The sequence below is a fragment of the Lepidochelys olivacea genome (assembly GCF_965140295.1).
Source record: "Lepidochelys olivacea isolate rLepOli2 genome assembly, chromosome: 10".
In the NCBI taxonomy this organism is placed as follows: Eukaryota; Metazoa; Chordata; order Testudines; family Cheloniidae; genus Lepidochelys; species Lepidochelys olivacea.
In genome coordinates this window covers 7,820,313-7,846,387 of record NC_140420.1, presented here as the reverse complement: position 1 = coordinate 7,846,387, position 26,075 = coordinate 7,820,313, and the positions used below count along the sequence as shown (strand labels likewise).

At 47.9% G+C, this 26,075-nt stretch overlaps 1 protein-coding gene across 2 annotated transcripts in view; it reads left to right on the top strand.

Annotated features, from left to right (window-relative positions):
- RAI1 (retinoic acid induced 1) overlaps positions 1-26,075 on the top strand; it is a 133,719-nt gene that overhangs the window by 30,826 nt on the left and 76,818 nt on the right. For both annotated transcript variants that reach the window (XR_014713352.1, XM_084641524.1), the window contains exon 2: positions 19,337-19,436. The gene's annotated coding sequence lies outside the window, so the exon portion shown is untranslated. The remainder of the gene's footprint in view (positions 1-19,336; positions 19,437-26,075) is intronic.

Genomic DNA, 26,075 nt, shown 5'->3' with positions numbered 1-26,075 from the left:
TATAACTTGGCCACAAAAACTTGGGTGGATTTTCCCAGGGACAACAAAAGGCACAACCTTGACACAAAGTCCCTGCTCCAAAGCATGGGAGTGCTACAGCTGTTCAAAGAAAAGGCCACCCCAATTTTTTTTTTATATGCACAAAACCTATTTTTTCCTGCCCTTGTTCTTGGAAATGGCTGAACTGTTTTGGCTGAAATTTTCCAAAAATAATTCACCCTAAGGCAGACATCTGACCTTGAAAATTTCAATCCGGATGGTTACAGTTTGGCAAAGTTATGCACAACTGAAGTCCAGGTCTTAAAATGTGAAGTGTTGGGCAACTTTAATAATAGACAGCACTACCGGTCTTGCCTGTAGTAATGAAGGTCTAGAGAAGGTGGCTCAAGAGTTACTGTTCTCCCTGTCTCATACCACAAGAACAAGGGGACAGTCAATGAAATAAACAGGTGGCAACATTCAAAACCGACAAAAGGAAATACTTTTTTGTACAATGTGCAATTAAACAGTGGCACTCACAGGAAATAGCTGAGGCCAAGAACCTAGCAGGGGTCAAAGAAGGATCAGATATTTACATGGATAACAAAAATATCCAGAATTATAATAGTGCTAACAAAAACTTTGGAAGGGATATAAAATCTCATGCTTTAGGGTTCAAGTCAATCTCAAACTGAATGGGATTAAGATATGACATTCAAGGAGGATGATTATCCTACATCTGCCTAGCGCATGGGGTTTGTGAACCTTCCTCTGAGTATCAGGTGCTGGAAATATTGGAGACAGGATATGGGGCTAGAAGGACCTCAGGTCTGATCCCATGTGGCAATTCAGATGTTCCTAGGAGTGGCCAAGTTCAAAGGGACCCAATGGGAGGAGCGCTGTTTGAGCATGGTTTTGTGGAAATGGGTTCCATGCTGCCCCTAGGATAAGGGCACAACCCCAACTTTGTAGGGGAGAGGGGAACCCGCAAGAAGCAGCTGTGGAAAGCAGTCTCGGAGATAGGCCATGGAAGGGGCAGCACAAAGCTGTATAAGAACAGCAGGAAGTCGCTTTGGAGGGAGCCACAGATGGAGCTGAGCCCTAGCTGGAGTGAAGAGGACATGACTGACATCTGGGCCTCTTCTCTCTTGATTTCTGAGGCAGAGGCTCAGCCAGGGGCCAGTCCCAGGAGACTGGGACAGAGCAGAATGAGGGAACAAAAGTGACAGACACAAAAGCAAAGTTCTTATTCCCACAGCAGGCCAGCCCTTGTTTAGAACTCACCGAGGGCTCCCTATCTCAGCTGCCTCTCACCTGAGAGAGGTGAGCAGGGCTTTGCACTGGGGGGAAGTCACCTGGGACAGTATGTAAGCCATACCTAGGCTTCAGAGCCTAAGCCGCAACTTCAGAGTCTGTCATCCTGGGCTGGGAGGCTCGCTCCAAAATGCTGTGTAGACGTACCCTACAGGACTGAGGCTCAGGCTGCCATTGGGCTCTCACTGTACAAAAAGAAAGGTTTGTGGTTTAGGTCACAGGGTCTCCTTGGCCGCCCAGAGTAAGAGTCTTAGATCTGGTTTTCCTGTTTTAAACCCCTCCCCCTTATATACCTGCTGGGACATCTGCTCCTCATATAGGGGCTCAAGCCTCCGATGTGGGGAATGGCTCACAGCTGCCCTTCCCTGAGTAGTGATGATAATACCTAGCTCTTGTGTGGCGCTGTTCATCAGCGGATCTCAAAGGTCTTTACAAAGGGAGGCAAACACCATTGCAAGGCTTTAATGTCTCAGGGTGGAAGAGAAGCCGTCCCTTCCTCAAACTTTTTTTTGCCATACCTATACTATCCCTTTCATGATTGCAGCCCATAGATACGTAATATACAGAATCAGCCCAGCCTAATATTTATCCCAGAGGCACAAATCTCTGAAAATAATGCGTAATCATTCGTCAGGTCCTGACACCAGCCTTCACCGCCGCATCACAAAGCTCCTGCCGCAGCGTGTGTCAGATCATGCCTCCCAGCTAAAAGCTGCTGCACAGGCCCCTTTTGTACCAGAATATGGAGCCTTGAAAATGTGAAAGAAACAAAAAAAAAAGTAGGACACCACACAAAGCTGACCCACTGGGGACTCAGAAAAACCACAAGGAAGAGGGCTCGACATGCAAAAATTGTTTTGTTATCAAAGTATTGTTGTTCCATTTTTGAATCAGTTTGACTGGTATGGTAAAACTGCCCATGTGGAGACAGACGGGAAGAAGGGAATGAGGCAGGCTGACTACCCAGTAGATGGCTTTATAGGATGCTACTTGCGTGATGCAACCTCAGCGCACTCCTTCATTGGACGGGGTGGGGCTCCGGATGCTGATAACCGTCGACTCGTGGAGGAAGGAAGGGTGGAAGACTAGACATCCCTTCTGAAAATCAGCAACAGGGCCAGCTGCTTTCCTTGCATGATGTGACACTCAATGACCATTAGTGGCATTGCAATCTTGCTGGAGACTGCGGTGAGTTCTGTTCCCAGATTTGCCACTCGCTCTTGGTGTGGTCTTGAACCAAGACGCTTACCCTATCTGTGCCTGTGTCCCATCATCCCCACTGCAGGGTGTGTTCACAGGGACTAGGGTGCCACACTCTTCGGGGCTGGGGAAGGTACAATTGGAAACAACATTCATGGTCTCCCCCGGCCGCTCTAGGAGGATCCACTGTGATCCCCAAATTCTCAACTACAACGAAAGGTCTTGCATCAGACTGACCTTTCTTCCATCCCCTCATCTCCTCTCTTGGGTGGGTCTAGCCCGCTCCTGCCCCCGCTGGCCAGGTGGTCAGGAATGACTGCTCTACCAATCCAGCGAAGGGGTGAGATTGGGCCCAGCCCTAGATTACCATAAAATGGCAGCATTTACTCGCTGTACCAATGTTTGTTTGGCCAGATTTTACTATGCCTAAATAAGGAGAATCAACCAGGGAAACGTGAGATTTGAAATGGGATCATTTTCATGAAGTTAGGATTGTCCTGTTTTCATCAATGCTTAGAGCCTGCTCTTGCTCCCACAGCAGTGGGTCGACATTTTGCAGCCGACGTCCAGGAGAGCAGGATTTGGCCCTGAGTGAGGATTTTGAGTGAAATCCAGTGTGTGTTTGGAGTAGGGAGCCTCGGGCAGTAACATTGGTTTTTGGTGTAAAGGTGAAGGATACAGCTAAGGGGTGGAGAGAGGTAATATCCAGGGAATCTCCGGTGTCCCAGAATGCAACGTCTAGGAGAAAGCCTTAGGACCTACGCTTTGCAGTTGGCCTAGCTCCTCGTTGACGTTGGAAATGAGTGAGGGAAATTCTATGCTTGAATGCCTGGGGCCTCTTAGCTACAGCACAAGCTAAACATGAGATGGTTTATGCTAGCAGACTCTGCTGCCACTGTAGCTGTCTGCTCTCGCTGCAGATGTCTCACCGACAACTCCTGCTCTCTCTGCTGCCTTCCCTGCCTGACCTGAAAACTCCCTGATGGGGCTTGCTCCTGCTGCTGCCTTCTGTCTTTTGAGGGACCCAGTCCTGTCCACTGTGTCTGAATTCCTGATTACTTGCTAATTGCTTGACACACTCGGCTTGCAATGCAAGAGACAGGCCCCCGTGTCATCCTCTGCGGTTTTGCTAGGAGAGTGTAGGAACCTCATCTTGCCCTGACTCGAAATGGATGAAAAAGGATGGTATTTGATAGGATTAATGCAAAGCCTTCAACTCCGTTTTCTGTCTCCGCGTCTGCTGCTGCTGGAGTGCCCTTTGCACGTTGTTTTTATCAGGGCTCTTTTCTTTAGAGATGCCGTCGTGGAAGAACACCATGGCCTTGGTCATGCATGGCCCTTATAAGTGGAGGATGCCTGCGGGGACTGGGCTAAGCACTAGGCATAAATCTCCAGTGCTCTGCAAGCCCGCTCCTCTGCTCGGCGACGGGTGAAGATGGGGTGGGGTGTGGGCAGACAGCGGGTATGTCAGAGGGGGCTTGCGATCAGGCTTAAAGTTTATGAAGCACTGAAGTGCCAGGGCCTCCAGCCACAATGCCCGGCAGCCACGCTCTGGCATCTAGACCTGCCTAACCTCCAGCTCTTGTGGGTTCCTTTCCCTGTTCCCCCTGCTGCGACTCTGGCTCTTGACTGGGTGCCAGGGCGGGTGCCACCAGTGGCTGAAACTCCCTTTCCTCCTTCCCCTGCCAGTCAGCCAGGGAGACCCCTGCCCTGAGGTCCCACCAGAGAAGCAGAGACGGGGCAAGGGAGCACTAGCAGCCTGCAGCATAAGCAGAGAGGGAGGGTAGGAAAGAAAGCTGCCAGCCTAGCGGGTGTGTGAGGGGTTGGGGTGAGTGGAGGAGGACAAGGAGCACCGGTGGGCGGAAGGGGAGAACTCGGGGTAGGACTGAAGGAGTGCAAGGAGACAGGTGTATTGACCAAACGGAGTGGGAATAATGGCAGAGGGAGGATGGAGAATTCACGGCATATTGGTAGGAAGCGGATTCATTTGTGTGTGGGTCACTGGTGGCACTGGGGTGCCCATTTGGGGATTTTACACTTGCATATGTAAATTTATTCAAAATTTATTCTGGGTTTTGGCTGAGCCAGGGCAGGCAGGCCTGCTGACAGCTGATCAGCTCCAGCCGCTGCTGCTGCTCCCATTCCCTCCTATACCAGGGCCTGCTGCTGAGTGGTCAGCCAGGATCTCCTCCCTCTGCACCCTCACCTGCAGGTTCCTCCTCTTCAGTGCAGGGAGCCGAAGGGGGGTGGGGGGCTGAAACTGGAGAGCGGAGGCAGCAGATTTCTTCATGCTGCCGGATAAATGGGACTTAAATGGGGGAGTGCCTGCGGAGGTGCGTGGCCAGGTGTGTGATCATCGGCATGTGCACAGCTGGATATGTTACTGAGCGGGTGCACTGTGGCACATGCATGCATGAATTCCCACACTGATGCATGATCGTGGGAACGCAAGAATATGCCTGTAGAATGGAGGCTGTCTTGGGGGCCTGTCCAATGATTATTATGCACTTCCCTTTATAGCCCCCTGCCTGTTATCAGGCAGGAGTAGCTAGGCTGCTACAGAGCAGCAATTTCACCAAAGCAGGATCTGGTGCCCCGTGTTCACTGCCCTGCTCATCCCTGTTTGCCTTCTGCTCAGAGGTGCATATTTGTGTCCCCTGCGGTGTGCAGGATCGAGCCTGAATAGAGCCCTGCTTAGCGGCCTGCACTTGTGCAATATAGAAGTTGCACGGCTGAGTGTGTAATATCTTGTATTTACGTAGTGCCGTTCAACCCACAAGGTCCTACAGCATTTTACAGCTTATGTATATGGGTCACTGCATCCGTCACTGAAATACAGCCAACTCTGGGGTGAAGTGTGGCCCCAAGGGGAGGAAGGGCGGAATGACACTGCATGCAATTGGCAATGCAGGGTGAATTTAAGTGGGTAGAATGTACATACTTGAATTGGAACGTAGCCACAACTTGAGGTTAACACTCCTCGTCTTAGGAAAATTGTCATCGGATCTTTGATAACAAGGTCCTTGGGCCTTCCAGAAGGCAGCAGCTCGTACAACTGATTCGCTGTATCCTCAGAGGGTAGAGAGCCACCCGCTGTATGGAAACACTAGACCCACTTCCTGCGCCAACCTCCCATCCAAGGACTGAGGCCATTTAACGTGTGAGATCTGACAGGAGCACAGTGTCAGGTGAATTGGGCTCCAGGCAAATCTTAAAGTAGGTGTGGTGGAATTAAGACGCTGATAAGAGTCATCATGTTGTCACAGCCACTCCTATCACATTTCATTGACCGTGACATGTTTTTGAAGTTTATACATGTCAAGCCAGGGTAGGGCCCCTGATAGAGCTTCTTCTGCACCAGAAGAAAGAGACAAGAATGGAGGGAGTATGGGCTCGTGGCTAGAGCTGGGAAACGGAGACAGCTGGGTTCTAGTCCTAGATTTGCAACTGACCTGTGCTGTGTGATCTTGGGCAAATCTTTGCACTTCAGTTTTTCCTTTCTAAAAATGGGGTCAGAATTATTGAGCTACCCCTCTGGGGGGTTGTAAGATGTAATAAACCTTTCTAAGAATGATGAGCCCCTGGATTAAAAGGTGTTACATAAGCACAAAGTGGATTAATCTGCAGTAACTTCGCACACAAGTATTGTGGCTGGACACCAGTGTGAAGGCACCTGGAGAAGGCTGGGGTGGTTGGGAGAAGGGGATTCAGCAGGGATTACTCGGGTTCAGACGCTGATCAGGTAGACGACTGTACCTAGAGGGGTTGTGTGGCTTCCTTTGCTTCCAGGCTGTTACCAGTTATGCTCTGTGAATCAGCATTTCTGCAAACAAACTGATACACCCATAATGGCAAGACTGTGCCAGAGTGAGGTAAATGGGGTGTAACATGGGGGCACCTTGATAATGAGGGGCAGTTTGTGAGTTGTGGGGGGATGGTATGATGCTGCGAATTTGAAAGCTGTTCCTCACAGCTTTTCCTCATTAACAAGGTACGCCCCTCATGGTTGGCTCCAAGGTAAACAAGCTTTATATGACATACCTCCCTTTCCCTCTCCTCCTTTTCCCTCTTTGAGCGTTGTGAGAATATGACAATCTGGCACCAAGAGGAGAAATAAACACTCTGTGATCAGCTCAGGCTCCCGTACCGAAATGTGAGGAGATCTGGTTACAGTGAGGGGGTTAGAACAAAAGAGATTTCCTTCTAGAATCAATTCCTCTCCATTTTGTAGGGAGAAGTGAAGGAAAACAACAATTGCCTCTCTCTGCCCCTGATGAAAGCTGCTGGTTTTGTGGAAGCAGCAGCCCTCAAGCCTGCACAGCGCCAGCTGCATCGCCTCAGAAGGACTCAAGCATCTTGCAAAACCATTTATATTCTGAGGCGGGCTGAGAACGGAGGGTGATCGTCCCAGGAGGGGTCCAGAAATAGAAGCTGTAGGACAGGTTTTGTTCTGGTTTGAAATCAACAACAACAAAAGGAGGTAGCTGAGTACTAGTTTCAATCCCTTACTCTGCTGGGGCTTGATCCTGTGAGGTGCTGAGTGATCTTTACACCCAGCCGGAGGTGGGCGTTCAATGCCTCTGAAGATCAGCCCCTATACAAACGAGATTTAGTGACGGTGCCTTCTACCATGCATTAAAAGCAAACCAGCTAGAAAATCCTAACCCCTTAAAAGCACTTTCCATGAAAGGACAGCTGTACCAACATCCCATGAACGGATTTCCCTTTAACAGTAAGCCACATGTGCGATGCCCCAAATTCACGTTTCACACGTGGAGCTGACCCGGCTTGTGAAATGAACGTGCTCCCTTGTGGTGGTTCTCTTTTTATTTTTGTTTTTATAAATTCAGACTCTTGTGATCCACACAAATATGAGGCCGCTACAGTACATACAAAATATGGACACGTATCCCACTGCAATGTAACGAGGGTCAAACTTAGAGAACATATAAACCTTGGCTACAATTAGCTTTTGCGGGATCACTACCTGGATGGCCCAAGTTGGTGACAGAGAGAAGGCACAAAGGTAGCAGCAAATTTCCCTAAGTCACCTGGGGAATGTACATCGTTTCTATTTTCAATCTAGAAATCCAACAGACGGAGGTTTTATAATTAGCTGGAAATGGAAAATGTTGGTCCTTTCATTGCTAAGCTTTATGATGACCCTCCATTCCCAAATGAAGATACTGAACCCAGACATTCAATGGGACACGAGTGCAACTTCAGCATTAAAACTCATGAGAAATGAGTTAGACAGAGCTGTCCTCTGGGTTTTCTGCCCTTCTGTGTACCGAATCTTGCTTTGAAAAGCAAGCCCCCACCCTCCTGTGACTAAAATCTGTAGAAGTCCTCAGAGCTTTTCCCAGCACTATGTGGGAGTTTACCATGTGCTGAGAAATGCTGAAATCCATTATCCATATATGCACTGGATATGTGAAGTTGATATGGGGCTTATCAACTTGTGGTGGAAAGAACTTGGTAGGTGTACATAGTGTCATTTCCGAACCTGCTTTGCTAAAGACTGGATTCATGAAGGGAGGACAGGGGTCATAGCGGTTTTTCTTTTTCTTTTTCTTTCTTTTATTTCCCCCAAACGTTAACCAAAAAACTGGCATTCTGGTTTCTTATTTATTTAAAATGTTAACAAATAGTTTCAGTGCTAGCTGCCAAACTTCTAGGAACCTGCACCCATGTAAATAACAGCACAATTAGAACTTGTTTTCCTATCTAGGCCTTCATCTCATCTGACCATGATTTCTGGAGGTCCCCCTTCCATAACCTCTCTAGATCTCAGAACTTCAGACTCCATTGTGTGCATAATGCTGTTTCTTGCCATCTCACGTGCAGCAAAAGTCATGACTGTTATCATACCTATTCTCAAATGCCTCTACCGGGACTCTGTTCAGTTGACAATCAGGTTCAAAATTGCCTCCCCAGAAAATTAACCTGGCCCAAGGACCAGAATGGGCAATATTCAGTGCTGCACCAGTGACACAGTGACAGGTTTAAGGCTGTACACGTTTGGAAAGGTCTGAAGCCATTTTCTTGGTGTCCACCACAGCTCCAAATCAGGGCCTTACTCATACACTGCAATGCAACTCTTAATGTACATCACGCCGTTGCTTTGGGGAGTAATTCGTGCTGTGCGGTAGAGATCGCAATCGGCAAAAGGCTTTGGGAGGGGTAAGATACACTGATGTTCCCAGCTCCTCTTGGGCCATGTCTACACTACGAAAGTACTCCGATTTTACAGAAGTCAATTTTTGGGAACAGACTGTATAAAGTCGAGTGCATGCGTCCACACTAAGCACATTATTTCGGCGGTGTGTGTCCACAGTACCGTGGCAAGCGTCGACATTCCAAGTGGTGCACTGTGGGTAACTATCCCACAGTTCCCGCAGTCCCCGCTGCCCACTGGAATTGTGGGCTGAGCTCCCAACACCTGATGGGGCCAGAAATTTGTCGCGGGTGGTTATGGGTAAATGTCATCAGTCAACCCTCCCTCCCTCCGTGAAAGCAACAGCAGACAGTCATTTTGCGCCCTTTTCCCTGGATTGCCCGAGCAGATGCCATAGCATGGCAAGCATGGAGCCCGTTCAGCTCACCGCAGCAGTTATGACCGTTGTAAACACCTCGCACATTATCATGCGGTTTATGCAGAACCAGCACCTGAAAAACCAGGCGAGGAGGTGACGGCAGCGCGGTGATGAGGACATGAACACAGATTTCTCTAAAACTGCCATCCCCAGCAATTTGGAGATCATGGTGTTACTGGGGCAGGCTCATGCTGTGGAACGCTGATTCTGGGCCCGGGAAACAAGTACAGAGTGGTGGGACCGCATAGTGTTGCAGGTTTGGGACGATTCCCAGTGGCTCCGAAACTTTTGCATGCATAAGGGCACTTTCATGGAACTTTGTGATTTGCTTTTCCCTGCCCTGAAGTGCAAGAATGCCAAGATGAGAGCAGCCCTCACAGTTCACAAGTGAGTAGCGATAGCCCTGTGGAAGCTTGCAATGGCAGACAGCTACCGGTCAGTCGGTAATCAATTTGGAGTGGGCAAACCTACTGTGGGGGCTGCTGTGATGCAAGTAGCCAATGCAATCATTGAGCTGCTGCTGTCAAAGGTAGTGACTCTGGGAAATGTGCAGGTCATAGTGGATGGCTTTGCTGCAATGGGATTCCCTAACTGTGGTGGGGCGACAGACGGAACCCATATCCCTGTCTTGGGAACGGACCACCAGGGCAGCCAGTACATAAACTGCAAGGGGCACTTTTCAATGGTGCTGCAAGCACTGATGGATCACAAGGGACATTTCACCAACATCAATGTGGGATGGCTGGGAAAGGTTCATGACGCTCGCGTCTTCAGGAACTCTGGTCTGTTTAAATGGCTGCAGGAAGGGATTTACTTCCCAGACCAGAAAATAGTTGTTGGGGATATTGAAATGCCTATCCTTGTTATCCTTGGGGACCCAGCCTACCCCTTAATGCCATGGCTCATGAAGCCGTACACAGGCAGCCTGGACAGTAGTCAGGAGCTGTTCAACTGCAGGCTGAGCAAGTGCAGAATGGTGGTAGAATGTGCATTTGGACGTTTAAAGGGTCACTGGCGCAGTTTACTGACTCGCTCAGACCTCAGCGAAACCCATATTCCCATTGTTATTGCTGCTTGCTGTGTGCTCCACAATCTCTTGTGAGAGTAAAGGGGAGACGTTTATGGCGGGGTGGGAGGTTGATGCAAATTGCCTGGCTGCTGAATACAAGCAGCCAGACACGAGGGCAGTTAGAAGAGCACAGCTGGGCACGCTGCGCATCAGAGAAGCTTTGAAAGCCAGTTTCATGACTGGCCAGGGTACTGTGTGACACTTCTGTTTGTTTCTCCTCGATGAAACCCTGCCCCCTTGGTTGCCTCTAAATTCTCTGTAAGCCACCTGCCCTCCCCCCTTCGATCACAGCTTGCTTGCAAAGGAAATAAAGTCACTATCTTTTAAAAATCATGTATTCTTTATTAATTGATTATAAAAATAGGGAGATAACTCACAAGGTAGCCTGGGTAGGGTGTGGGAGGAGGGTAGGAGGGAAGGAAAAGGCCACATCAAAACTTCTTGAATGCCAGCCTTCTGTTGTTTGGGCTGTCCACTGGGGTGGAGTGGTTGGGTGCCCGGAGCCTCCCCGCCACCTGCGTTCTTGGGCGTCTGGGTTAGGAGGCGATGGAACTTAGGGAGGAGGGAGGGCGGTTACGCAGGGGCTGCAGCGGCAGTCCGTGATCCTGCTGCCGTTCATGAACCTCCACCAGATGCCGGAGCATGTCCGTTTGATCCCTCAGTAGCCCCAGCGTGGCCTCCTGCCTCCTCTGATCTTCCTGCCGCCACCTCTCATCTCGATCATCCCTCCTGTCCTCACGTTCATCGGCCACTTTCCTGTACTGTGCTACTGTGTCCCTCCACACATTCTGCTGAGCTCTGTCAGTGCCGGACGACTGCATGAGCTCAGAGAACATTTCATCGCGCGTGTGTTTTTTTCGCCACCTTATCTGAGAGAGCCTTTGGGACGGAGGAGGGAGGCCTGAAACATTTGCAGCTGCTAGAGGGAAAAAAAGGGAGTGAAGTATTTAAAAAGATACATTTTTACAGAACAATGGCTATACTCTTTCACAGTGAACAACACTATTCACATTACGTAGCACATGTGATTTTGGTACAAGGTTGCATTATGCATCTTATGTTGAGTGCCTGAGGCTTTGGTGTTAGAGATCACACACGCAGTGCCGGGCAACAGAATTCGGCTTGCAGGCGGCCATGGTAAGCCATAGTCTTTCGTCTTCTGTAACCTTCATAACAGCAGCGCCCTCCTCACCCATACCAAGCAAAGCACATTGAGTTGGCCATTTAGTGCTATGGTTTTCCTGTTAATGTGCAGCAGCAGAAACCAAACTAACTCTCCCCCACAATTCAGTTCTCTGGGATGATTGCTTTAGCCCTCACCCCACCACGTGGCTGGTATCAGGGAAGATCCCTGCTAGCCAAAAGCAAACAGTTCAGCGCCAATGCCCTCCCCCCCACCACGTGGCTAACTGTGGGAAGAATTTCTTTTCAGCCACAGGCAAACAGCCCAGTAGGAATGGCCACCTCTGAATGTCCCCTTAATTAAATTCCCCTATTTCAACCATGTTACCATGAACGATATCACTCTCCTGAGGATAACACAGAAAGATAAAGAATGGATGTTGCTTGAATGCCAGCAAACACCAGGACCATACGCTGCCATGTAATGATACCAGATTACTTGCTACTAGCATAGCATGGTAAAGTGTCCTACCATGGAGGATGGAATAAAGCTGCTCTCCCCAGAAACCTTCTGCAAAGGCTTTTAGAGTACCTCCAGGAGAGCTTCATGGAGATGTCCCTGGAGGATTTCCGCTCCATCCCCAGACACGTTAACAGACTTTTCCAGTACCTGTACTGGCCACGAATGCATCCCAAGTCCTCAGGGCTACTTAATCATTAAAAAACGCTTGCTTTTAGAACATGTATTATATTTTAAAAGGTACACTCACCAGAAGTCCCTTCTCCGGCTTCATTGGGTTGGGAGGGTATTTCAGTCAGGGTGATAAAAAGATCCTGGCTGTCGGGGAGAACGGTGTGCTGTGTGTTTTCCTCAAGCTCGTCGTCCTCCTCCTCATCTTCCTCGTCCACAAAATCCTCAGGCATGGCAAAGAGTACCCCATCATCGGAGTCCACGGACAGGAGTTGGGTAGTGGTGGTGGCCCCCCCTAGAGTTGCATGCATCTCAGTGTAGAAGCGGCATGTCTGGGGCTCTGTCCCGGAGTGTCCGTTTGATTCTTTGGTTTTCTGGTATGCTTGTCTGAGCTCCTTAAGTTTCACACAGCACTGTGTTGCGTCCCTGCTGTACCCTCTGTCCCTCATGGCCTCAGAGATTTTTTGAAATGTTTTGGCATTTTGTCTTTTGGAACATAGTTCTGATAGCGCGGATTCCTCTCCCCATACAGCGATCAGATCCAGTACCTCCCATTCGGTCCATGCTGGAGCTCTTTTTTGATTCTGGGACTGCATGGTCACCTGTGCTGATGAGCTCGCCTGGCCAAACAGGAAATGAGATTCGAAAGCTCCCGGGGCTTTTCCTGTACACCTGGCCAGTGCATCCGAGTTCAGAGTTCTGTCCAGAGCGGTCACAGTGGTGCACTGTGGGATAGCTCCCGGAGGCCAATACCTTCGAGTTGCATCCACACTAATCCTAATTCGAAACGGCGATGTCGATTTCAGTACTAATCCCCTCATTGGGGAGGAGTACAGAAATCAGTTTTAAGAGCCCTTTATGTCAAAAAAAATGGCTTTGTTGTGTGGACGGGTGCAGGGTTAATTCAATTTAACACTGCTAAATCCGACAAACTCGTAGTGTAGACCTATCCTTGTAGGGGCAGAGTTAGTTGTGCGGCAGGTTTTCTGTGTGTTTGTTCTCTCCAGTAATGTTCCGGTAAGGAATATCATAGAAGATTAGGGTTGGAAGGGACCTTAGTCCAACCTCATGCTCAAAGCAGGACCAGTCCTCAACTAAATCATCCCAGCCAGGGCTTTGTCAAGTCTGACCTTAAAAACCTCTAAGGAAGGAGATTCTACCACCTTCCTAGGTAACCCATTCCAGTGCTTCACCACCTTCCTAATGAAAAAGTTTTTCCTAATATCCAACCTAAACCTCCCCCACTGCAACTTGAGACCATTACTCCTTGTTCTCTCATCTGCCACCACTGAGAGCAGTCTAGAGCCATCCTCTTTGGAACCCCCTTTCAGGTAGTTGAAAGCAGCTATCAAATCCCCCCTCATTCTTCTCTTCCGCAGACTAAATAATCTCAGTTCCCTCAGCCTCTCCTCATAAGTCATGTGTTCCAGCCCCCTAATCATTTTTGTTGCCCTCTGCTGGATTCTTTCCAATTTTTCCACATCCTCCTTGTAGTGTGGGGCCCAAAACTGGACACAGTACTCCAGATGAGGCCTCACCAATGCCGAATAGAGGGGAACGATCACGTCCCTCAATCTGCTGGCAATGCCCCTACATATACATCCCAAAATGCCATTGGCCTTCTTGGCAACAAGGGCACACTGTTGACTCATATCCAGCTTCTCGTCCACTGTAACCCCTAGGTCCTTTTCTGCAGAACTGCTGCCTAGCCACTTGGTCCTTAGTCTGTACCAGTGCATGGGATTCTTCCGTCCTAAGTGCAGGACTCTGCACTTGTCCTTGTTGAACCTCATCAGATTTCTTTTGGCCCAATCCTCTAATTTGTCTAGGTCCCTCTGTATCATATCCCTACCCTCCAGCGTATCTACCACTCCTCCTAGTTTAGTGCCATCTGCAAACTTGCTGATGACACTAAATATGATGAGGAGTGGAGAGCCGTAGCTTTGCATCATGGTTTTCCAGTGTGCAAGTGTTGGGTATTAAACTCTCATGTTCAGGAGCTCAGTGCAGAGGCACCTGCAACCCCTAAGCGCTGTGCTAACAAAGTGCTTTGTGTTTTAATATGTACCCATGAGAGGGAGAGAGAACCTTCCCTCTAAAGTACTCCCTTACCCAGTGCTTTGTAAGGAGAGTTAGGGGAGAGGATGGTCTTGTGGTTAGAGCCCAGGAATGGGAGGCGGGAGCCTTGGGCTGACATTCTGTGCTGCAGCTGGGGGAGAGAGGAACAAGGTGGCTGGAGAGGTTGCCAGCGCAACTTAGACAGCGCTAGGGGCCTGTCGAAGTTATAGGAGGCTGCCCAGAATCTCCACAGCACTGTGGGCTGCGGCCCTGCCCTCAGTGTACCCTTATGCCAAGGCTTATGGGGGTGGGGGGTGGGGTCTTCAGAGGGCCTTATGGCTGTATTGCGCAGTGAATCCTCCTGTGGCAGGAGACAGGTCTTTTAGGGGCCCTTTATGCCTCTCAGACCCTTTTATGAGGTGTAAAGAGGCTAGAACAGGCTCATCCCTGGTTTTAAATCATGGATGTGCCACTGACTTGCTGTATTATCTTAGGTATAATCTCCCTGTGCTTCATCCTCCCCTGTCTTTAAATGGGGCAAATAATCCTTATCCCTCCCCCCCATAGGAGTTTTGTGAGTCTTACTTTGCCAGTGTTCGTGAAATGCTTTCAGATCCTCAGGTAGCAGTGTAGGTGTGATTATCATCATAACGCTTTGCCGCGCTGAAAGCTGCAGCGCTGAGAACATGGCACATAGAAACAGACGAGGGAAAAGGAAAAGAAGTGAACTGCCAAAGTGGGGAAGTACGTGGTTTCTTAAAATGTGAGGACACAGTGAAATTTATTAAAAACAATTAATAGCTGCTTGGACCAAGGATCTAAACCGAAACCTTGGGGAGAGGGGAAATTAAATGGCTTAAGATTGTTATTTTATTGCTTACCTTTAAAAAACAAAAAAAATCTGCTAAATGCAAATAAGAAGACTAGGGAGAGGGAGGAGATGGGAGGCATGCAGGGAAAAGTGAGTGGGATCTAGGTTTTGCATCGTTCGCTGAATTACTGGCAGGTCTTTTGTAACATCTGTTAAAAATAAAACAAACATTCATTTCCATTTCTTGCTGCCTGAGATGGGTTCTGCAAAAATTTCAACCTGTCCAGGAATTTATCTGGAAAGTTCCCCTCCCTCCCTTCATGCCTCTTCTTTTCCAGGGGAGATTTCCTTCCTGGATTTCCCAGGGGCTCCATTAGCCCCACATTAAAGCCTTTTACTCCACTCTAGACTCTCCGTTGAAGTAAAAGGAATTCTAATAAACCACTGGGAGAACTCTGCTATTCAGTCTTTCCATGGAAACGAGGTACTGACTCAGAACAGAACTCCACTCAAGGAAGCCTGGGTCAAGGCAGAAGGAGACCAAGGAGGAATGGAGAGATGGTTTCCATTATAACAGACCCTTTGAGACAAATAATCACTCCTCCCCCACCAATGCAGCCCTTCTGGGAGAAGGGGACCTGGTTGTGCTAAGTGGACAGGCTGTGGTCACAGGAGGTTGGATCATTAGCTGAGTGTGTGACAACGATTGTAAGGCTCATAAAGACAGCTGATTACCATATGTAAGGGTGTCTGCTCTCCCAAGGCGTATAGATACGGCCTGATGCGCCGCTCACTTATCATGGTGTAAATCCGGAGTAACCCCATTCAAGTCAGTGGTGTACAACTGGCGTAAGTGAGAGGAGCGTCAGGCCCGTAGCCTTTTACATCCCATCCTGCGCACTCTCAGGTGAATGACTGGGGAGGAGCCAGTGATCACAGTGTATGTCAGCAGCAGTGGCATAAGGAACTGCAGAAGGGAAGTCCTGGAAACTAAATTTAGATCATTCTGGTGAGGACTGTTGAAGTCCAAAGCCTCTACAGTGGCTTCCTCTGATGCGCTTCTGGTTCCTTGTAGCCCCAGCTAGGCTGAAGCTGGAGTGCAGGATCTGAGTTGATTAGACATAGGGGAACGTCTTTGAGGAAGGGACAGGTTGTGCAGAAAGTCTCCACTGGAATCCAATGAGAGCTTGGCTGCTGACAAATGAAGAAAATTAAAGTTATTTAAATGAGAAGCAAGTGCTGAGGCGTACTCATGCTGGACAAGGAAATCTGCTATGGATGGCAGAGAAATAAGGCAGTGACTATGGTTGGAGGACAGTGTCCAGGGGGAGCCATCCAATAAGGTAACGGTTTGGCAAAAAGAGTTGTGGGAAATGGGCAGATTGTTACAAATAAAGATGACAAAGGGTGATAGAGCAGTGTGAGAGGCTTAAATGCAAAAGGGGAAGTTGTACCAGCCTGCACGGGAAGAAGACTTGGACGTTATCTGGCATTTCTGAAATATGTGATGAGAATAACCCTTGGGCTGATGTAATTCCTAGCTCTCCAGGAAAGATAGGTTTGGACACATAGGTGTGTGTATTAGAGCTACACAAATGAGGCCATGTAGTCTGTTGGGGGGAGGGGGGGATGTGTAGTCATGAGGCTGAATCCCTGTAGGTATAATTTGCAGGTCACGAAAATAGTGAGTTGTGCCTTCAGCCTCTGGATCAGAACATGGGTGGTGAAAACCGAGTGCTGTGAGAAGTCACGGAGTGAACAAACTCCAGTCAAAACAGTAAAAATGGGTGCCTTTAGCTAACTGAATATAAACGGAATGTCACATGAGGACATGATTTGGAGAAACAGTTTCTCAAGATAATGAGTTATTGGTTCATGGAACAGCTTGTTCTGGAAGAGGAGAGATGATTCTTGACCTAATTCTGAGTCATGCACAGGAGTTGGGCCAAGAACTAAGGTGTGACTGGGCCACAGATAACAGTGACCACAGATAATTAAGTTCCAACATCCTTGCAGATGCAATCATACCAAGAATTAATGCTGTGAGGATTTTTTTCAAAATGAGGAAGCTAGTGGAAAACAGCCTGTAGGACAAAGTTAGGAAATGAAAATCCATAGGCTTAGCTTGGAGACTGCATAAGATACTTGATTGGAGTCAGAAAAGGGCTGAATATTCCCTACAAATAAGAAATCAAAAGGACCAGAAGTAAACAGTACAGCAAGATGGCAAGGTACAAGGGTTGATTCAAGCCAAGTATCCCTCAGAAAACAGAAATCCAGACTGAGTAATGATAACAGAACAGAACGTAAACTTTGTGAGGTTAGGTGTAAACCGGCGTTGAAGAGGAAATGTGCAGAACAGAGCCTATGATTTAAAGAGAAATGATAAGAAATGAATCAAGTGGAATCAAAACTGTTCAGCTATGGGTCCTAGCCCCTCTGCTGCTAAGTGCTAAAGGAGATTTTCTTTCAGGTCCAGTGGTAGGAAGGGATTTGTGTTTTTTCGATTAAGAGGATCTGAGTGCGAGTTCTGCTACTGCCTTGAAGTTCTGACTGGCTGGGGTGTACAGCAGTGTGACACTTGTGAAGTCCTAAGTGACCACAGATTTGTTATAGTATATTATGTTAGGGAATACACCAGCCAAACTGGGTCTGGAGCTAGGAGAGAGCTTGGAGGAGGAGAAGACAGCTGGGAGAAGAACAGTGCCAAATTGGGTGAAGGAGGAGATATTTTGAATGACGATGGACTTCATGGAAGACGAATAGTCAAACCTTGGTTTTCTTATGAGGCTTGATCTTTATTTATTGTTTGACCTCTGAATATATACAAAAATTAATAGTGAAAAGAAGGCTCCTATGTACTCTACCCCATAATTCAACAACAGGGGGTTCCATGTGAAATTAAAAGCCAACAGACTGGAAATGGATCCCAGTGAATACTCTTTTTCATAATGTACGATTAACCCAGGAAACTTGCTGCCATGGGAGATCATTGAGGCGAGTAACTTAGTAAGGTTAAAAAAATTAGAGTAGCTTTTGCAGAAGGGGATATCAATCCTCATACTTCAGGGCATAGTCTGATCACCAGCTGGGGTCAGGCAGAAGTTCCCACTCTCCCCATGGGCAAGTATTACCCCAAGAACTGTATTAAGAGGGTTTTACAACCTCCTCCGGGGGCATCGAGCATGGGGCACTTGGAAGCAGAACACCTGGCTTTGCGGACCAGTGGTCTGCAGTGTCATGGTGATTCCTCTGGTTTTGAAACTTTTCATAGGGCCGCTGAGCTTCCTCTAGGCGAGGGGTAGGGCTCTTTGATTTCTTTTAACCTGGCAGTGCCTAACATCCTTGTTTTTCTCATGATTTTTCATTTAGAAGAGGTGCATAGGGAGGGATTGCTCTTTGTTAATGTTCCCCTTCCCTCGTTCCAAACACAAAACCTAAAACAACCATGCAAGGAGATTAGCTGCCGTCAGATCTAATTTGCCAGCCACCGTCCACCTAAATCCCAACAGATGCACAAAGCTTGGAGTCCGAGCTTCTGTATTTTTCCTGTCAGTCACTGCCTTGGCTGCAGCTGGCTACGCAGAACAGAGACAGCTGCAGGTGTGATTTGTTCTCATTTCTCCGCCCCCCTCTCTGCCTCGCTCTTTCTTTTCCCAGCTACCTTCCACGTCCACCTATCTGATCATTGCATTCAAAAATGAAACACAGCCTCAGACCCCAAGACTGTTCTGTATCTCTCTGATGCAGGCTTAGTTCAGAACTGGGATGTTTTGGTGGGTGGGTGTTTTTGTTTTTGTTTTTTTGTTGTTAATGTGACCACTTGAGACTGAGGAAAGAAAAATGAAAAACTATAAAGGAACCAGCAACCTCCTTCCTCCTTCCCTCTCTCCCCCCTCTAGAGGATTAAGCCAAAAAAAAAAAAAAAGAAAAATAATAATGTCTGCAGCTTTCTGTTGACCCTGCATGATGGCATTTTTGCTCTGTGTGGTGCTTCTGTTGCTGATTGCTATTCCTGGCACAAACACACGCACACACTCACACACACACAAACCTCGCATAGATCACACAGGCAAGGCAAGGCAAGCCTGCCTACCACTCAGCAATCATAATAATAATAAAAAGACACACACTGTCACTAGCCCCTCTGCAGCTCTGGCCATCCTGCCCAACGACTGGACGCCTCTATCGAGAGATCGGACAAACCGCCCTCCCTCCGTTTCCTTCCCCGCCACCCCCAACCCTCACCTCTTCCCTAGCTCCACCAAAGCACCCTCCTGTCTGGTGTAGCAGCCTGCAGCCAAACCCCCCAACCACTCCTACCACTGGCATTAAATTTTCAGGCTGGATGCTGCTATAGGGCCGTTTCTAATTACCTTATATCCCCTAGTGGTCCATGAATAATGGCTACTGAAGGAGCTTAGAAGGGTTGCTGAGAAGGAAAGCAAAAAAAAAAAAAAAGAATTGTGCTATTTCTCACTTTTTTTTTTCCTAAGGATCTAATCTGGCTACTGTGTTCTGGAAGAGGAGGAGGAGAGAGAGAGACAGCACGAGAGAGTGAAAGAGAGAGAGAGAGGAGAACAAGAAACATTGCAGGTATTGTTACAAGCTATATCTTTGTGCCTTTCTTTACTGGAGGGTCTGCAGAACGTTCTTTGGGAATTTGCAGCGCTTTCCCCTGATTTATTTTTCTCTCGTGTAACTTGCTGCCCTTTCCAATTGAGGCTACACCGTACGTTTCTGGCGTCGCAGAGTTTGTCTGTGTCCTGCTTGCAGTGTTTGGGGTTTGGTTTGTTTGTTTTTTTCTATAATTAAAAAAGGGGGTTGAATTTGTTGCAAATTTCAAGTGGCTTTATTGGTAACGGGTGTCTGAACAAAAGATACGAATATTTGTGTGTGTGTGTGTGTGTGTGTGTGTGTGTGTGTACGACAGAGATTTCTTCATTTTGCTAGTCTCAACCCCCACTTTTTGGAAGTTGAAATAATAATAAAAGCTGGAGTTTGTAGATGAATATGGGAGTGAGGTCTGTCAAGGAGGGTTTGTTTAGTGTTGGAGTTATTCATGTGCATGTTTTTCTACTTTAAAAAGTTCCAACACTGATGAGCCCCAATGTCCCACAATCATTGCTGTTGTCTTTGTGTGCAAACCCTGATTTGATTTGTTGTCTTTCGTTGATTTGGTGTGTATCAGGCGCGACTGCCAGAAAAAATTGTTCTAGCCGAGATATGAGTAATCCCAGGATTTGCACATCTGGCCGGGTGTTCGGAAACCCCCTCCGTGAGACTTTCACATGCTCTCCTGCTCCTCCTTTCCCATGGCAAATTTATACAAAAACCGTCCATTGTCATTAAAAAAACAACCCAAACAACCAACTCACAGCCCCCTTATAGAGATTTCACTTTTCAGAATGTGTGTGAGGGAGAGACGGAGCGAGCGAGCTTTTGTTTTAAATAAAGAAATGGCAATGATTGAAAACACATGAATAGGATGCAATGCAGAATGTGTGCGTATGGCGCGGGGGGTTGGAAAAGCGTTTATACTACAGAAGCAGTGCTTGAATGACCGGGTAGTACATGACAGCCGAGGGGGGCTGTCCATTCTCTATCATTACGGAGCAGCTCACGGGGGCTTGCGTTTGCGTGGAATGGAATTTGATTTTTGGAATGCAAAGAATGATTTTTGCAACTGTCGAGCTAGCAGAGGAAAACCGAACTGAAGTGGTACACGGAATCATATCCATTCAAACTTTACCAGCTGATATTGTAACAAAGCCAGCTCACAGTAATTATAAATAAATAAATAAAATCCAGAAGAGAGAGAAATCATATGTGAAAATTAGGAAGCAAAAGTATAGCATGAGCCCATGGACTTTAGAATCATAGAATATCAGGGTTGGAAGGGACCTCTGGAGGTCATCTAGTCCAAACCCCTGCTCAAAAGCAGGACCCATCCCCAATTAAATCATCCCAGCCAGGGCTTTGTCAAGCCTGACCTTTGAAACCTTATCAGGCAGAGAAAGGTGGTGGCTGAGACACTAATACTGAGACCTTATCCAAGTGTGGCCACCGTTCTCCTGGATTTTATTTTTGTGCCGCAATAAAGATCTGTTAAGTGCCTTGGGAGGGGTGACCTCCTTGGAGCACGTCTTTCAACATAAAAGAAACCCATTCCTGCAAGGCTCTGCCTGGCCCCCCCTTGCTTGTTTTATTTGTTTGTTTCCAAGGGGAGCAGAGTCTGGGGGGGGAGGGGGTGTGAGCAGGGCGGGGAGAAAGCAGGGGGGCGGAGAGTCGATTTAAATTGGACTTAATGGATTCCCAGGGCAGCTCTTTTAGATGAAAGTCAAAATAAGAGCCCAAGTGAATCTCAGCAGACCTGTCTGCTGCATTAAAGATGCAGCGTTCCTCCTCTTTCGCCTCCCCCCTTTTTTCTTTAAAAGGAGAAAATAAAAGTGTGTTAGCTGTACAGAAGAGAGTGGAGTTTCCAGGCCTATAATGAGAGCTCTAATTGAAGAACTTACAGCCTCTTGGGATAGTCTTTACTGATCACTGCTTTTGTTGTTCCTGCCTCAGTCTGGGTTGGGGTTTTCTTTTGGTGTGTGAGAGAGACGTGCTATTTTTAAACCCCCCCACTTTGACCCCTGGCAGGCAAGCTGCCCCTGTACACAGCCAGGGCATCTCCGCAGTGTAAGTGGCCCAAGTATGCAGGCAATCTGCAGTCTGGGTAGGCTTGGTGTTTTCTGATTGACGCACCACGTTCAGCTAAGAGACCCCCCCTGGTAAAATACCTCTGGGATTCAAAGGGTTAAAATTAGGCTCTCTCTTTCTCCCCCTTCCCTCCTCCCCGCCCCCGTGTCTGAGTATCCTTCGGGCTGCGTGGGACACTTAGGGCCAGGTTCTGATCTCAGTTATAGTGGTGTAAATACAGAGTATCGTCACTGAGGTCAGGGTAACTATGATGCGACTCAAGAGGGAAATTGACACGTACACCAGCTATATGCCCACAGCCTTGCCTCTACTGCTGTGCCTAGGGGACTGTAGGAGCTGGGACCCAAGTAGGAGCAAAGCTTCTATTGGGCACATAGGGTCGGATCCGCAGCCTCACCAAGTCTGCTTTTCCCCAGGGGAGCAGTGCAAAGCAGACTTAAAGTACTCCTAAGCCAGCTGAGGATTCCCCTTGCATTCAGGAATTCACCAGTGGCTTAGAGCTGGCATGGCCAACTGCCAGCATGGGAGGCATGTCGGGGTGCGACTGGGGAATGGGAGTGAGGCTGGAGTTGTGCCGCCGTCCCGGGGCTATTCCACCTGCAAGCAAACTGTAGCAGCCCTGAGACTGCTCTAAAGTTGTGTCAACAGCCAAACTGGCCCTGGGCCAGCCCCAGGATTGGAAGTGGGGGCAAAAAGTTGGGGTACAGCCACCTTTGCCCCCTTCTCAGGTTCTGCACTGAGCAGAGCTCAGTCACAGCTGGAGCGGGGGCGGGAGGGGAGGAGAGAGAGGAGCTAGCCCATAATGTAGGACTCAGTTCACTGTTTCCTTTCTCACTGTGATCTCTTCCTCCCATATAATAATATCTGCCCCTTTTTGGGGGAGTTGTCTGTAGGGGATTGGCGGGCCCCTTGAAGAACCATAGCCACCACTCCTGTCCTTGCTGTGAGCACATGCAGGATCTCTTTTGCTGAGTGGTCATACATTTGTTTGGATTAATTTAAGGGGTCTTCTGAGAGTATCCTTGTCACGCCGGTGTGATTCTGTCCTTTCCCCCCGTGCTCCTGGTGTCCCTCACCCAGGCACTGCTTGGCAGCCAACTTGGCCAACGAGGAGTGTACAACGGGATCCCCTAAGATGCCTAGTAATGCTGCTCCTTAATCAGCCAGAGGTTGCTACTGAGTCTCCGTAGCATTTGCATCCCCTTTGCCACTCTGGGTAAAAACGAGGTCAGGTCTGGGAGCTGAACTGGCATCTCCTGAGCAGCAATGCAGAACGCAATTACTAGGCTGGTCGGGTTTTGTGTGGCAGAGGGGCTTGCCTGATAAGGCTGCTAGGTGTGCCAGTTCTTAAGCCCTACTGGCTCACTCCGCTTTTGTTCCTCTCCCACTGCTAGAAACCTTTTGCAGCTACAATTAAGATGTAGATTTAAAAATCAGGAGAGCAGTGGGCTCTTGTTCTGTGGTATTTGCAATTTGCAAGGCTGCAGACTTACATAATACAGGGAGAAGGGGAAAGGTTGATCCATAAATGCTGCCTTAGGAATACCATTGATAAGTAGGTTTAGAATGAAGGGAAAGCAGTTAACCTAGACTTTGGCTCACTTAAAAAATTGCATATTGACATGGACAGTGATGCATCAGAAGCTGCAGATTCTATATCATTGGTTCCTGTCCTTCCATTACAGGGTGTCACAGTTGTGGAGTTGGGTTTAATTTCAGGCACTGCTGTACAAAATAATACCACTTAGCGCCTGTCATGTGACAATCTCAAAGCATTTGGCAAAGACTAAAGCTATGTTTACACTGCAGCTTATGTCGGCTTAACTTATGTTGCTCAGGGGTGTGAATAAACCACCCCCTCCGAGAGAGACAAGTTACACCAATATACACGCCGGTGTGGACAGCACTTCCCCCACCAACGTAGCTACCGCCTCTCGCGGAGGGGCTTTTATGATGCCGACAGGAGAGCTGACTCCCGTAAGCCTAGAGCATCTCCACCAGATGTACTGCAGCGCTGTATGTGTAGACATTCCCTGAATCTCTCAGCCTCCCTATTAGAGTTCTACTCATTGTGTAGGTGGGGGTATGCTGAGGCTCAGAGGGGTTAAAAACTTGCCCAAGGTCACATACTGAACTAGTGACAGAGCCACGAGGAGAACCCAGGAGTCCTGGCTCCCAATCCTCTGCTGTAACCTCTCGCTGTTAGAACGTAAGATAAAGAGGGAAGGTGCTGGTTCTGTCCTGGAGGGGAAGAGGCTAGCAGAGCATTTGATCGGCCTTTGACACATAAGCAGGAACTCCACTTTTGTGTCATCCCTATTGATCTCCAGTATAGGAAAACCTCTCGTTGGGCACCTGCCTGACGTCGCCTGGGGGGATTGTGTAGGCATGTGAGCTACGAGAACTTGTCCTTCAACAGCTCTTCAGCTTTTGATTGTCTTCTGATTAAGGCCAAATTTGAGTCAATGGCTAAACTCCTGTTGACTTTAATGAGTCCAGAGTTTGGCCCCAGTGTCTCTTATGGTTAATGCAGGGAGAGGAGGCGTCTAAACTCATGCCTTCTGTTCCTGGCCTGGCCACTGACTCTCTGGGTGATCTTGAGCTACTTGTTTGGTCGCTCTGTATCTCAGTTTCCCCATCTGTCAAATGGGCATTGTAGCACCTAATTTGGCCTGAGGTCAGCAATACACGTTTGTCAAACCCTTTGAGAACTTTTGAGGAAAATCCCACAGAAGGGCAGACTGTTTGGACAAGAAGAATAATTTCCCCTTTTGCTACTTTCCACTCGCTCGCCTCCCCTAGCGTCTTGAGCGCGTCAGAAAAGCACAAGCAGGCTGAGGCCGAGAGGAGAAGGCTTCTTGTGGTTTAAGTGCATCTTCCTGGTTGAAACAGGGAGAGGGGCGTTGGAGGTAGCCAAGCTTCTGGCACTGGACCAGGACATACACTGCTCTCCCTGCCTTCCCTCCCACCCCCATGAAAGTGATCACTAAAAGCCAGTGGAATCTTGATGTTCTGTCAGTCCCAATCTTTTCCAGCAGCAGTACTCTCTGAAGGCTTGCACTCTGCTTCACAGAAGAAAACAAGTGAGAAGAGTGGGAAGGGAAGAGCGAGCCTTTGCAGCAGGCAGGCAGTAATTACAGTCAGTCCGTGCCTGTGAAGTTCCCGCATCACACTTTCACTTAAAGAGAGAGAGATGTTGTCTTATACTCCGGACCCCTGGAATAGGAGGAGGATGCAGGATAAGCAGCAATTGCGAAGGATGTGATGCTGGACCCTAGTTATGTGTGCTCCCTGCCTGCAATATGCTTGAGCTTCCTGCTGCATTACTTATGACTTGATGTAGGTGAACCTTTCAACTACCTGCCCTTGGGGAACAGCCAGGCTGCAAGGAAGGTGTCAACAGCCTTTGCATCACAGCTGGGGAAAAAATGTTTCTCCTTTCTGCTCTCTACACCCCCCTGCCCCATGGAAAAGGTGATCTTGAACGTTTAAAAAAAACCCAAAACCTCAGGTCCCTCTGATGTGTCCCAGCCTTAGCAAAAGTCAAGGCAAAATATCAAGGAGTTTTTCCTTTTATGCAGCGTTCGAGATTGAAGATACCCTAGTGGAAAGGGGAGGACCAGAGCAGCAAGGCAAATGGAAATCTTAAAGGAGATTCTTTCCTTTTTGTTGTCCCCAAGGAGATCAGCCCAGAAAATGATCCACCCACTAATTAAAATGATTATGTCTTGATTGAGACATTCTTGCTTATATCCCACTTGCCTACAAGAAGTTCGGGAGTGGACAAATTCTTATCATATACCTAGATGGATGGATATAGAAAATAGATAGATTATCTATCTATTTAATCTAATCACAAGCATAAAAGAAATAAAAAACGCATGGTGCCATATTAAAATACTACCAAAAGATAGATATCTATAGATCTATCCTTTAGTTGCATTTGGTTATATATAAAAAGATTATACATAGTTATATTTAAAGAACGAGCCAAATCCTTCTGTTGAAGTCAGTGGAGATACATTGGAGATTAATTTGGCTTACTGTGTAGGGTTTGGTATGTAGGAATATGCTGAAGTACTGCCTTATTTGAAACAAGAGTTATTCAGATCCATTTGTGGTGGCTGCATTATACCCAAGTGGCAGGGCAAAGCAAAAATCGTGTGTGTGTGTATGTGTTACATTAAGGGACCTGGACCTAACCCTCCAGTCCTGATGCAAAAAGAACTCCCATTGAGTTCAATGGGAGTTTTGTTTTTTTCAGGAGTGTAGGGGCATGCCTTTTAAATGTGGTTCAAATTCAGTCCTGGTGCAAAGAGGCTAAACTCTGGTTAGCCCCAGGTTTTACGCTCAGAAAACAGGGCTGGTTTCATTTTAATTTGGAATATCATCTTCAAGAAAAACCCTTAAGTTTTGGGGGTTATTTTTTACTTTCTTAGAGTCAGACTTTGTTTCCTTCTCTTTAATTGCATTTCCATTGTTAGTCACTGCTTGATGTCTCACCAGGGGATACCTTTTTTTGCTGCATTT